Source organism: Scyliorhinus canicula, chromosome 5 (genome assembly GCF_902713615.1).
Source record: "Scyliorhinus canicula chromosome 5, sScyCan1.1, whole genome shotgun sequence".
Classification (NCBI taxonomy): Eukaryota; Metazoa; Chordata; class Chondrichthyes; order Carcharhiniformes; family Scyliorhinidae; genus Scyliorhinus; species Scyliorhinus canicula.
The window spans coordinates 196,543,378-196,557,798 of record NC_052150.1 but is presented as its reverse complement, the minus strand read 5'-3'; positions in this window follow the sequence as shown (position 1 = coordinate 196,557,798).

Here is a 14,421-nt window from a genome sequence, read left to right as displayed (position 1 = left end):
GAGAGCCAAAATCGGCATTCGCAATGGGCATAAAATCTGGCAAGTCTGGTAATTCTGGCACAATCTGAAGAAGATCCAGAAATGTATATTTAAACTAATTGTGTGCTCGCCAGATTCATCCGACGCCTGGGATCCAACGTCTGTACCTGCAAGGCCTCAACCAGGTGGCATTCAATTCCTGGTGAACCAGATGAAATGACGCCTTGGTGGGGGCGGGGAGGAGAAGGACGGCTTGCAGGTGACATGACAGTGTGGAACCATGGCCCCTCCCCTGGCACTTGGCACCCTCGTACAGCCTGGCACATAGGAACTGAGCCTGGCACTGGGTTACCTGGTGGCACTGCCAGGCTGGCAGGGGCACTGCTAGGGTGACAGGATGGCATTGCCAAGGTATCCAGTTGGCAGTGCTGGGGTCGGACCCGATGGGGGGGATCTTGCCCATAAGAGCAGGGTGATGGGGGGCGGGGTTTCAAGGGTCCCGGAAACATCTGCCTTCACACCTCACCCACATACCACACAAACCATCCATTACCCTACCCACCTTACCCACGTTCTGCCTACCTATGAACCTAACCAGCTGTACCCTACCGAGTAACAACCCTACCCATGTACCATTCTGCAGAGCTTCCAACCTATCCTGTGGCCACTCTACCCACTTTACATGCTACCAAGCTGCCTCTCCCCCCAACTACCACTCTATCCAGCTACCACCCTATCCAGCTGCCACCTTACTCACCTTCTGCCTACCCAGTTGCCACTTATCACACCCACCTACCACTTACACACTCACACATTAACTCTGCGCATGAGAAACGTTGCCAGTGGGGGGATGGGAAAGATCTCAGAATGAGATCTCACCGCCGCAAATCCCGTTATGGTCCTCCCCCAAGATTTAGTGGCCATAATGGGATTTGCCCTCAGGGTGAAAGGGTTCGTGCCTGAGGGTTCTGGCTCTGATTGGACATTATTTCAAGTCCTATTTTTATGGTCATTATTGTTAATCAATTATTAATTGTATTTAATTGTGTAAGCGATGGGCTTAATGTAGACGAAGACCGAAACTTTGATTGCTGGGTTACGAGGTGCATGCTTCTAATGTGTAACACTGTAAATAAATTCTATTCGTCACCAATCAGTTTTCTGGATAATAAACATTCTTACTTTGTTTCTCCACTTCTTCTTCTACAGAAAGCAGATAGAGCACAGAATGATTTTCTACAGGAACCCATTGAGGCAGGGTCCGTTGTACCTTCTCAGCGATAGTTGAGTAAATGGGTAAGTAGTGAAGCAGTTGAAGATATATGGCTAACAGGAGAGACAAGGCAGTGGGATTCGTTTTGGAGTTCTCCGGCAAACTGCTGGCACAGGTGTAGAGGACTGAATGGCCTCCTTGTATTCTGAAAATCCTAATAAGCTCTGTGGCTGCTTTTCTTCAAACCAAATGCTCGAAAGAGGAATACTGCGACAATGTTTATAGATTGGGTATGTGATATAATTTGCTTTATCTTTTTAACATGTTTGTGCATTGTAATAACACACAAGTATCTTACAGGGTGGGAAGAGTTAATTCCCCTGTGAACCTCGCAGAATACTGGCTCTCCCGTTAAGGGTGTGGGGGACCTCTAAACAATGTACAGTTGCATGGTATATAAAGCCAATCAGTTCGGCATCGGCAAGGCAGATCCAGTAGGGATCTACCGTGTGATGTATATAATAGTTACTGTACTTAAAACAATGTTTCTTTGAAGTACTCGGTGTGGACTCATACCTGACCTTATAAATTTGGTGATGAGGATGGGATTCTTATGGAAAGTTGGCGGATGGACGTCCATTCACTAAACTCGATATGAGCCATGCAACTTGTCAACTTGAGTTGGAGGCGGCATCCCAAAAATATGTTGCAGTAAATACACACAGATGACTTTACGAGTACACCTGTTTACCTTTTGGGATGTCCTCTGCCTGTGCTCAGGAGAACATCCTGAGGGGTTGCCACGCGTGGTGTTCTATTTAGATGATGTGCTGGTCATGAGATTGACCGAATAAAAGCACCTGAAGAACCTTGAGACTGTACTGAAGCATTTCTCTGAGTCTCGTGTCTATTTGCTGTGGACGAAACGTGTTTTCAATGCTAGGGAAGTGGTCCACCTCAGTTACGGGGTGGACCGCGAAGACCTACGCCCTATCGCAGACAAGGTGTGCGCCATCCAGCAGGCCCACATCCTGATGGATGCTTCGGAGCTCTGTTCATTTTTAAGACTTGTTATCTATTATGGCAATTTCATCCCAAACTTTGCGACCACATTGGCGCAAGGACCTGTAAGGACCTTACAGATCCTGTTGTAGGTGAATCAAGAATGGGCATGGAGGAAACTGCAGAAAAGGGCTCTTCTGCAGGTCAAGACACAATTATCATCTTTGGGGTTACTGACCCATTGCGACGCCACCAAACTCTTAATCGTCACATGCGGCGCATCGCCTTGCGGTATTGGGGCCATCCTGTCACATCAGATGGAGAATGGCGGAGAACAGCCGATTGCTTTGCAACTTGGACGCTGGCTGTGGCAGAACGGAAATATGCACAGATGGAAAAGAAGGGTCTGGTGATGGTCTATGCAGTGAAAACATTTCACCAGTATGTTTACGACCGCTATTTTACAATTATTATGGATCATAAGCCTTTACTCGCTCCTTTTAAAGATGACAAGGCCTCTGCGAGGATTCAGTGCTGAACCCTGCTGTTGGCCGCCTACGAATATTCTTTTGAGCATTGACTGAGCACTAAATAACAAATGTCGACGCACTAAGCTGGTTTCCTTTGCCAACCAGCCCAACATCACCCCCCAGTGCGGACAAAGTAGTCGCCATTATAAACTTCATGGATACTTTGCCTGTCATGGCATCTCAGACCCGTGAATGGACTCAGACGGACCCAGTTCTTGCAAAGGTTTGACACATTTTGTTATATGAAGGTCATCATCGATACCTACCAGATTATGGGTGCCTTTGTCTAAACTGTCCGAATTTAGTGTGGAGGACAGTTTACTGCTATGGAGTACGGGCATGGACATTCCTGACAAAGGCTATGAGTCAATATTGAAGGATTATCACAAAGGACATCCGGGTGTCCAAAATGAAGATGCTGGGATGCAGTTATGTCTGGCGGCCAGGCCTGGATGTGGACATTGAGAAGATGGTCCAGCAATGCTCCATCTATCAGGAGCACCAGAAGCTCCCACTGGCTACGCTCCTTCGCCCTTGAGATTGGTCAGGACGGCTAATGTATGCCGACTTTGTCAGCCCATTTCAAGGTTCAATGTTCCTCCTCTTAATTAACGCCCATTCAAAATGGCTGGAGGTCCACAAGGTGGCAGTGACCACCTCCCGGTCGACCATCGAGAAGATGTGATTGTCATTTTGCATGCACAGCATCCCTGAAGTGTTCCATTACAGACAACAGGACCTCTTTCAAGAGTGAGGAGACCCCAAGGATTTTGACGGCGAATTGGGTAAGGCACATTCTTACCACTCCGTATCACCTGGCTTTTAGTGGCTTAGCGGAGCAGGCGGTACAGACGTTCAAAAGAGTTCCAAGAAGCAGCCTTCAGATTCAATGAGCACTAGGCTGGCTCATTTCTTATTTTGTTACAAGACCACTCCGCATGCCATGACCAGGATAGTTCCAGATGAAATGCTGACGTGGCGTGGACTTCAAACCTGTATGAGTATGATTTTCCTGCGAACGTGTGCCACAACCAGGAGCTGCAAGGGAGTTGCCCCATTCAGCATCGACCACCTCGATGTTTTATATCCGGTGATTCGGTGTATATTCAAAACTTTGCAGACGGCACCCAGTGGGTCTCTGTGACTATACTCCACCAGACAGGGCCAGTTTCGTATCAAGTCCAAGTCCAAGATTGGATCATGTGAAAATATCTTGATCACATGCGGTCCAGATGACCAATTCTTTGAAAGCTTCCTCCTGAACATAAGTTCTTCTTCCAGCCACCTCTGATGCCGAAGCAGCCCATAACGCGACGCCAAGGAGGCCAAGATGCCGAGAAGACTGAAATCGTGGACACCGATTCAGAAATGGAAACTCAAGCATCGGAAATCTCCAATAGGGAGTCAATAGTTCCGCAGCCACTGCTCAAAGCGGAAGAGGCGTGAACCTGGAAGGCCCGATCCCATGCCTCGGGTGCGCAATATCTGACCACGGTCATCAGAGGGTTCTTCGGACGTTTTGGGGGGAGGGATTCTATAACCCACAAGAATCTTACGAGGTTGGAACAATTAACATCTCCGTGAAGCTTGCAAAATACGAGCTCCCCCATTAAGAGAGCGGTGTACCTCTGAACAATGTATAATTATGTGGTATATAAAGCTAACCAGTTAAGTACCGGTAAGGCAGACCCAGTAGGGATCTACTGGGTGATGTATATAATAGTTACTGTAAAGAAACCAAGGCCAGGATTCTCCTTTCTGGGACTAAGTCCCCACGACAGTGGGAAAACTGGCGCCAACCACTCCGGCATCAACAGCCCCTGAAAGTGAGGAATTCTCCGAAGGGAGAACCCCCGAAGGGGTTGGCGCTGCTCCAACCGGGGCCGAAGGGCCGGCGCGAGTTTCCGCATATGCGGAATGGACAGCGTGATCTCGGGGGCTATCTTCTCCACGCTGGCCTCTGTGCAATATGGCGGAGCTCTGCAGGGGCTCGACACGAAGGAAAGAAGCACCCCTACGGAACAAGCCCACCCGCAGATCGGTAGGCCCCGATCACGGGCCAGGCCGCCGTAGGACCCCCCCCCCCGGGGTCGGATTCCCCCGCAACCCCCCCCCCCCCCCCCCCCCCCCCCGAGGACCGCCCCCGCACACTTACCTGTTAGGTCCCGCCGACGGTACTGGCCAAAACTGGACAGCCGCTCGGCCCATTGGGGCCCAGAGAATCGCCAGTGGGGCCGCTGACAACGGCCCCCGACCGGAGTGGCAGGAATACCGCCGCTGACCGAGAAACGCTGCCAGAGAATAGGGCAGCTGGCGTCGGGGCAGGATTTGCGGCTCCCCCCCCCCCCCAAGTTTCTTTGATCTGCTTGGTGGGTACTCCTTTGTGACCTTACAAAATGTATTAAACTGTAAAAGCCGCCTACATATCATAAACCTGAACATTTCTTTTCATTAGTAATGCCCATCTCCAATTTCTAATTGTAAATTTGGAGCAGACTTATTTTAATAAAAGGCATTTTAAAACAATAAAGAATAATTCCATTGTTTCAGGTGAGCTGGCTGGTGCTAACCCAAGAGCTTTTGGTGGCGGCTTTTCAGTCTGGTCGAAACAACACTCGAACAGACTAGCCAGCATTAGCCCTGAATTTTAATTCCAGTTTTCAACAAGATTGTTATGTGGAACATATCGCCAGAGGGAAAGAATTATGTTCTGACTGTCATCATAATATCATTGCATTAACAGAGGAAATCATTAGAAAATAATAAGCACAAAATTAATTAGCTCTGACTTAATAAGCTCAAATTAAAATAAAAGATTCTGATCTCCCTGTTTCACTAAGAATATCTTTTGGACTCCAGCACAATGCAAAGCAGGTATTTCAGGAAACCCAGCAGTTAGGTGCAGTGGTTATTTGAAAATAATTTTAAAAAACCATTGCATAAAGAATTACTTTTGTTCACGTTAAAAGCAAATAAGAGCAGTGTTTCCTCAGCATGGCTAATATACAATAATAGATGTATTTTTTTTAAAAGAATCCTTTGTATTAAAAAATATTGGATGTTGTACAAGAAATGATGGAGGTGTTTGGTTAAAAAATGTTTTTTTTTTAAACACACATGTTCCCTGTAGCTTTGAAAACCTTAAGAAACGAAACCACAGAGAAAACACTTTCTGCCTCAATCTCGAATTCCCTGGTTGCACATCCTTCTATCTTCTCTCCCTCTTATCTTCAAAGCTTATATTTCAACCATTTAATCTTTATCAATTTCTGCCTGCTTTTATTCAGTTTGTGCCCACCTCATTGGTCCCCTGTGGAGCTTCATAGCTTCTTCCAACTAGACGGCGCTTGAAAACTGCAGCGGCACGGATTTTGTGTTGTGTTTCCTGTACATCGCCTATTACCCCTCCCATTTCATACTGAGGCAGACAATTTATTTAAAAGGCTTTCCTCTGCTTTCATCAAACCCTGGTCGCAGGCCTATTTTGTAACATTAATTCTCTCCCTCTCTAACCGCCACATCAATTCTGCACTTTATAAACTATTTCTGGCATCCGATTTATCAGCCTTGACAGAGCTTCACATAGAAATAAACAGCATTGCTGCGGCCTGGATCACTCAGTAGTCCTATTTATCATTATTTAATTCAGAGTCCTAAAATTCTCTGACATCATTAATAGCAAGATGAATCGCTGGAAAATTCCAGAATCTGTGGCCAACGAGGCTGAAATAATCCATTTCGGGGGAAATGGCTGAACTGAATTGCATTCCCTGATGGGGAGCTTCTCTGTCATTAGCTACTCCATATGCATGGGTGGTAATGTACTGAAGCGTGAAGTCCCCAAAGAGTTAGATACTTCAACTACAATTCCATTCTACATGTTGGCACTTCACTAAACGATTGTACCACCTTCTTAACACTCTGCGTATGCTGAATTTAAATGCACCAATTTAATGCCATTGCAGTTCTCTCAGTTTAACTTGTTTGAAGCTGAACTTGTACGATAGCCTCCACATTTATGTGGGATGGTCACTGTAGGTCGGGGTTTTCTTTCAGTGAGGCAGCTGGATACAAATTAAACTTGGGATATAAACAATCAATTCCGTAATACGTTTTCAATTACAATTCAAGCTGTAGGAAGTGACATGGTCGTGTGTCGCAATACTCGGATGGCCTTGCAGCTGAAAATCCACCAAAGTTCACCACAGATGGTGCAGCCGCACTGTTGCTCGGAGGCATGCAATGCAAGAAGGGAAATCAATGGTCAGCAACCATCACCCCAGAATACTGACCCCTCCCCGGGCTGCTGTCCCTCATCTGCTCTTGACTGTGGCGTTATTTTTGGAACGTGCTTTGCACTCATTCTTGGGCCTGGGACAATGTGTAACATACTGAAATCCCTCAATTATGAACTTGCGTGAAGAATTGTGAGGGCAATGTTTCAAAAGGCGGGTGTTCACGACAGGATAGGAAAGCCAATTCAACTATTTCTCACCTTCGATAATTCTGCTGAAGAATTTATTGTGCCTCAAAATCACTCCTACCCAATGTTATTGTATCATCAGAACATAAATTTCTATAATGTGTTTATAAAACCCTTACACAGACCCAATAAACACATGCTGTTGTATGGATGGAGTTCCTTTTTTCACCTCTTAAAACCTTTAAGGGTGTTGTTTATAAGCTCAACATCTTAGTGCCTATATATGTAGGCTGTTTGGGTACGTGACATGGGTTTGCATTGGTGTAACTGAGCTGATGGACTTAGTGAAACTTTGAAAGGTCTGGGGCGGGATTCTTCGGTCTGCCAGCCGCGTTTTCTGGTGTAGCACACCCCCGTCGGTAGTGGGATTCTCCTTTCCACAGCTGGCCAATGGGGTTCCCCATTGTGACCACCCCACGCCATCGGGAAACCTGCGGGCGTGGGTCCGCTGCCGGTGGGCTGGAGGATCCCACCGATGGAGAATTCCGCTGCTGATGCGGAAGAGGCAGTTGATCTGATAGTCCCCACCTTCGTGACAAAGGAATTTGTGAACTCCTCAAACGACTGTTGTAGGTTACTCAACGTCTGTGTATGATTGGTGCAAATAACGACTGGGGTCGGGGGAGTGGCATTAGGGAAGTTGTAACTGATTTAATGAGGCTTTGAATTTGGTTCATCACTGAAGGAGAGTCAGAATCATAGAATCATAGAATTTACAGAGCAGAAGGAGGCCATTCAGCCCATCAAGTCTGCACCGGCCCTTGGAAAGAGCACCCTACCCAAGCCCACAGCACCACCCTATTCCCGTAACCCAGGAACCCCACCCCATCTTTTGGACACTAAGGGCAATTTAACATGGCCAATCCACCTAACCGGCACATCTTTGGACTGTGGGAGGAAACCGGAGCGCCCGGAGGAAACCCACGCACACACGGCAAGAATGTGCAGACTCCACACAGACAGTGAACCAAGCCAGGAATCGAACCTGGGACCCTGGAGCTGTGAAGCAACTGTGCTACCCACTGTGCTACCGTGCTGTCCAGTGGATTACCGTGCTGCCCAGAAGAGCATAAAGTTGTTACAAATAGAGTAGTAAACATTGGGGAACTTCAGGACTCTCCCCCACAAATCACTAAAAGCCGAAACTTTACTCACTCCTTGGAAGCATTGTCTGATCTGCTCTCTACACATCAGTACTCTGACACAAAGCTTAAGTGGAGAAATTACTGTACATTTGGTACAGTATATTAAAACACAGCTTCTATAATGCGTTGTAACTTGCTCTCCACATTGGATGAAACAACTAATCTTGGCAAGGAAATTCTGTCTGCCCTTACTTAACCAAATGAGACAAGTGATCATGCAAGAGAATTACCCATTGATGAGAGGTCACAGGGCTCTCACTCCTACCACAGTCTGTCGAGGATAATGCAAGAGTGTTTCAACATTGAAATTTCATAGAGATTGATGGCTGCATCCATAATATGCTAATTTTGAACTCAGTCAAGAATTTAAAATGGAACAGGCAATTTTTAGTGCACTTGCCAGATTTCATTTGTGTTTTCGCTTAGAACAAATGGACAGGATGGAACAGCCCATTAAGCAGGCAGCGAGAGTTGTAAAAGGCATGGTTTGACAAGCACCAGTTTTTACAATGCAAGCATTTTAAGAGCACTTTCCAGTTATGCTTAAAGCAATAGCCATGCCTTAGGTTAGCTTTTACTGTTTAAAATAAATCCATACAATATTGTCCTATTAGATCCTTTAATACATCAATGGCATTTCTAAGCATTCCCTGTAGTCTGTTATCTGCAGTGAATGAGTAAAATTATCTTTTTATTGAGTACTTATTTTCTCCTTATTTCAGGACCTCACATCATGAAAAAGGCTTCTACTGGTAGAGCCCTTAGAGTATCTTCCTCTAATGTCAGAGCACAGTCAAGTAGCTTGAACACTCCTGTTCCATCTTCTCTCCCTGATCTTGCATTCACTGATCCAACCAGGCAATGTTTTATGCTCAGAAGGTAAACAATTGTCTGCTCCTTTGATGCAACTTGCAATTCTACAGGTTTTGTTTTTGACATACTATTCGTCAAAGAAGCTGGCAAAAAAATACGAAAGGAACAAAAGGGTCGAGGGTGCTGGGAGGCGTGGAGGGGATTTGGGGGGAGGGGGGACGCAGTCTGTCGTGCTGTGACAGTATTCACTAAGGAGAGAATTGAGGTGCTGGAGAAAGAGGATGTCCCAAAGGGGTCAAGCAAAGGAACAAAAAAGTGAAATTACATTGCTTTGTGGAGTCTAGAGATCACCAATTGGTAGAAAGAAGGTTAAGGAACAAATTTGTGAGGAAATTAAAGAGAGGTACAAAAATTATAGAGGAGCTATAATGGAAGATTTGAATTACCTAAACATAGACTGGGACTGCTCTGTAGTATAAAGGGTTAATATGTATTGTGCTAATAGGCAGTATCAATGGTATCAAATCACGTGTCACCAGAACTCAGGGAGAGATGCTTCTGGAAGGAACCTCATGTTTACCTATCTCTGTACATATTTGTATATAGTTAAATGTTTGAAGGATAATGGATAACATGTTTCCAATAGTCTCTGTTGAACATGCCCTGGGACCATTTCCAACAGTACAACAAGGTTATTGTACATTACTGAATAGCAAGGATCCCTGGTAAAACTGCAGATGGGAAAGTGAAAGACACTGCGCGAAAGCAGTGAGGAACTGACTGCAGCAAAGAATTGCAAGTAAAAGCACCAACAGAGACTCAACACGGTCAGTTGAACAAAACAGAAATCATGGAGAAAGTTCGACCGCTACCTGGCTTCTTTAAGCACGTGGAAGGCTGCGGCTGGAAAAACTGGCATCGCAGATTTAACTGGTATAGAGTCACTTCAGGGTTAGCACAGAAACCTGATAAAGGACACGTGGTGCTGCCAGGTGAGTGTTATAACTGTAATTTTTTTCACTGCCTTGACTGGACTGCTCTCCAGCTTCCAGACAGGGGTCTTCTTTCTAGGCGAGAGGGCAGGGGTATTCTGTGGGGGGTGGGAGGGTCCCTGTGGTGTGTCACCCTATTTAGGAGATACCTGCAGGGAGGGGACTCCCTATTTAGGGGATCACTGTGGAGAGTCTTCTCATTCAGGGGGTCTCAGTAGGAGGGTACCTTTAGTTAGGGGATCCCTGTGGTGGTCCCTTGATTAATGGGTCCCAAAGGGTGGTCCCCCTATTTAGGAGATCCCTATGGGTATCTCCCAATTTAGGGGGTCTCTGAGAGGGGTCTTGCTATTTAGGGGCCTCTGTGGAGGGTTCCTTTAGTTAGGGGGTCCCTGGGAGGTCACCCATTTCAGTAGGTCTCTGGGGTGTGGGCGGGTCTGTAGGGAAGAGGTGGGCAGGTAGTGTATTGTTGGGGGGAAAGGGGCGTAGCCCGCAGCTGGAGCATATCAGTCAGTTCAGCGCCTGACATGAACATCGATTCCGCCCAGACGCCCGATTCACCACCTGATTGCGATCCACGTTGCCAGCATCGAGGGATGGAGAATCCAGGCCAATAGGTGAAAATGTGCTGACTTGAAAGAAGAGATAATTTGGGCACAGTTAAGGTATTTTCCCAAGAAAAAGAAAGGTTGGATGAACAAATTCAGAGTTCCATAGCTGACAAAATAAATAAGATATGAAGATAAATAGGAGAAAGTGTGCTTATGGCAGATATCAGGTAGAAAATACAACTGAGAATCAGGCTGAATTTAAAAGGTTCAGAGGGTAGGTGAAACAGCAAATAAAAGAAGCATAGATGTAATATGAAAAGAGATTGTCAGACACCATTAAAGGGAATCCCAGTCTTCTATAGGTATATAAATGGTAAAGGGTGGTAAAAGGAGGAGTAGGGCAGACTAAGGACCATAAGGAGGATTAAGCATGAAGGTAGAGAGCATCTGTGAGGTATTAATCTTTGCATCTGACCTCACCAAGGAAGAAGATGCTACCCAAGTCATGATGAAAGACCAGGTAATTCAGACACTGAGACAGTTTAAAATTGAAAATTAAGAGTTGTTTTAGGTTATCTGTACTTAAAGCTGATAAGGGATCAGGACCAGATGCGATGCATCCAAGGATACTAAGGGCAGTGAGTGGAAATTGGAGAAACATTGCCATATCATTTTTAAAATAATGGGTGGGGCCATAAGACTGGAGAATTGCAGAAGTTATGTCCTTTTTCAGAAAAGGTGCTAAAGGTAAACGAAACAACCACAGCCCAGTCAGCTTGAGTGGTGGAGAAACTCCCAGAAACAATAATCTGCAACAAAATGAATAGTCACATGGACAAATGCAAATGAATTAAGAAAAGCCAGTATGGATTTTGTAAGAGGAAAAACTTGCCTAACTAACCCAGCAGAGCCCAGCAGGAAAAGCTTATCGCAGAACTGGGCGCCATTTTGGAAGGCTGCGCTGGACCCACCCACCCTCTTCAGCCCCTTCTCGATTTCGACTGCCCACAACCTCAGGGAGGCCTGCGGAAATTCCCCCTCATCCCCTTTCAACCTGGTCAGGCCCCCTGGGCCCGATCCCTGGCAGTGCCGCCCTGGCACACTGGCAGCGCCAAGGTTCCTGGGTGCCAGCGGGAGTTCCAGGGTGGCACACTGCCTTTCTCCAAGCACCCAGAGGTCTCTAATGGCCTTGGGGACCCCCTTCCTGGTGCTAAATGGCACCCTGTCGAGGTCTCCCAGGCTCAGCCATTTGGGCCCGAGTTCTGGGAGAATCCCACAAACATATGTGCAGACCTGTATCACGCCCAGTGAGGACGAGATCCAGATTGCAATGTCTTGCGAGATTTTAAGTCTCGAGTGGCATTTACAGCGTCTCATGTGATTCAATGGCCTCGTCCCAAAACCAAATCAGGCACAAGGCTGTTAAGTTGCGCCCTTAGAGAGTTGTTAATAAAACAAACAGTTTCCTTGGCTTTATTAATAGGGGCATAGAGTACAACAGCAAGAAGGTTATGTTGAACTGATACAAGACACTAGTTTAGCCTTAGCTGGAGCACAGTTCTGGGCACCACACTTCAGGAAGGATGTGAAGGCATTGGTTCCAGGAATGAGGAACTTCAGTTATGAAGTAGATTGGATAAGTAATTTGCCAAAGAAGGAAAAGCGATATGAGAAAAAACTTTTTCACACAGCAATTAGCTGCACTACTGCTTTGGAATGCACTGCCTGAGAATGTGATGGAAGCAGGTTCATTGAATCATAGAATTTACAGTGCAGAAGGAAGGCCATCCGGCCCATCGAGTCTGCACCGGCCCTTGGAAAGAGCATCCTACTTAAGCCCACACCTCCACGCTATCCCCGTAAACCAGTAACCTAACCTTTACGGACACTAAAGGCAATTTAGCATGGCCAAGCCACCTAACCTGCACATCTTTGGACTGTGGGAAGAAACCGGAGCACCTTGAGGAAACCCACGCAGACACGGGGAGAACGTGCAGACTCCTTCCGTGTTGTGACAACTTCTTGAAAAAAACACATCTGGATGAACAAAAAGGGAAACAGACAAAGGAACTTAAAGAAGGAATTTCTGAGAATGGGATGAAGGGAAGTGATGGCCTTGCCATTCGTGGTGAGGCAAATGGAGTCAGGGATGCACGGAAGCCAGAGTCAGAGGGTGGAAAGGGGTGAATGACCTATATGTCTGGAGTAGGGTGTGCCAGGGCCATGGAGCACTTTGAAGTTAAGGCTAAGAAGCTTAAAATTCATATGATGGGGGATAATAATAATTAATTGCTTCTTGTCACAAGGAGGCCGGTACAGGAATTGAACCCACGCTGCTGGCCTTGTTCTGCATTACAAGCCAGCTGTTTAGCCCACTGTGCTAAACCAGCCCCGAAGAAGCCAATAGAGCATATGAAAGATTTGTGCAAACCCCATATAAATAAATGAATGAAAAATGAAGGGGGACAAACACAGACACACAAATAAAAAACAGCTATGAACCATGAAAACACACTGACCATAAATATCTATAGTTTTTATATTTAAACTTTTACAGAATTTAAAGTGTTAACGACTGGCTAATGCATTATATTTGAAAACAATCGTTATCAAGTTGAGGCTCAAATTAAATCAGTTTGCAATCAGATAAACCCCCCTTCCTCCATATCTTAACAGCTGCTGTGACTCACTGCAATCTTGCCATCCCAAGTGGGCGGGAATTTGCACTCGAAAGCAGCCCCAAATTCAACTCGGATTGTCTCAAATTGACAATCAACATTATTGCTTTGAGAGTCTTTGTGGATATAAAATTTCTAGCAAATTGATGGTCAGGTACACACTGGGAATCATTAGACAGCCTTTTATCTGCTGGAAGAAATCATGATTTACGTCTGGTCCTTGTCATCGTGTGCCTGCAATATTCACTTAGTGCACAAATTAGTCAAATATTTCATTCATCAGCTTGATTATCCTTCACATTTAGCAGAGTGACTCACAATCATTAGGTCTTTAAGTACTGACTAAAAGGTTGGTCTCACTATCAGTACCCTCTTTGAAAAATTAAACAGTCACGAGCAATTATGATTCATTTTGATTTTTTCAAATGTCTTTTTAAACTTTTAAGGGTTTGTGTTTGAGCAAGAAGTGAAGTCGATGACACAATTGGGGAAAACTACCTTTGAGCAAGTGTTAACTCCAACATTGTAAAGAAACTAAATGGCTATGGTCATTAACATTCTGATTAAACATTTGAACTGTGCCTACTAACTGAACTGTCAGCTATAGGGTAATCCAGTTAATCTGACCTCTCAGCCATGTCCCCTCCTCTTCCTCCAACCCCCACAGCATAACATTGCAGCGTTAATGTATGCCTACTTTATTGTATTACCATAACTATCAGCATTGCAAGGGTTAATGTAGTGTCGACTGTCGCCATTAGATGGAGCTACAGATACAACTATATAAGGCAGTGATGCTGGACCTTAGGGGAGGAGTGTGTGCAGGAGATAGCTAGTGAAGGTCATAAGAGCAGATAGTGTGAGTAAGGTCAGATTATAGTTTATACCAGTAGTGAGATTAGCAGTAGATAAGTGTCGTTAGATGTTATTGATCAGTTATGTATTAAGGGCTAAGTGTCAATCCAGTTTAGTAGCGTAAATAGAATCATAGCTTTATTTAAATTAAAAGCTATTCTTTGGTATGTGTGAACACTATGC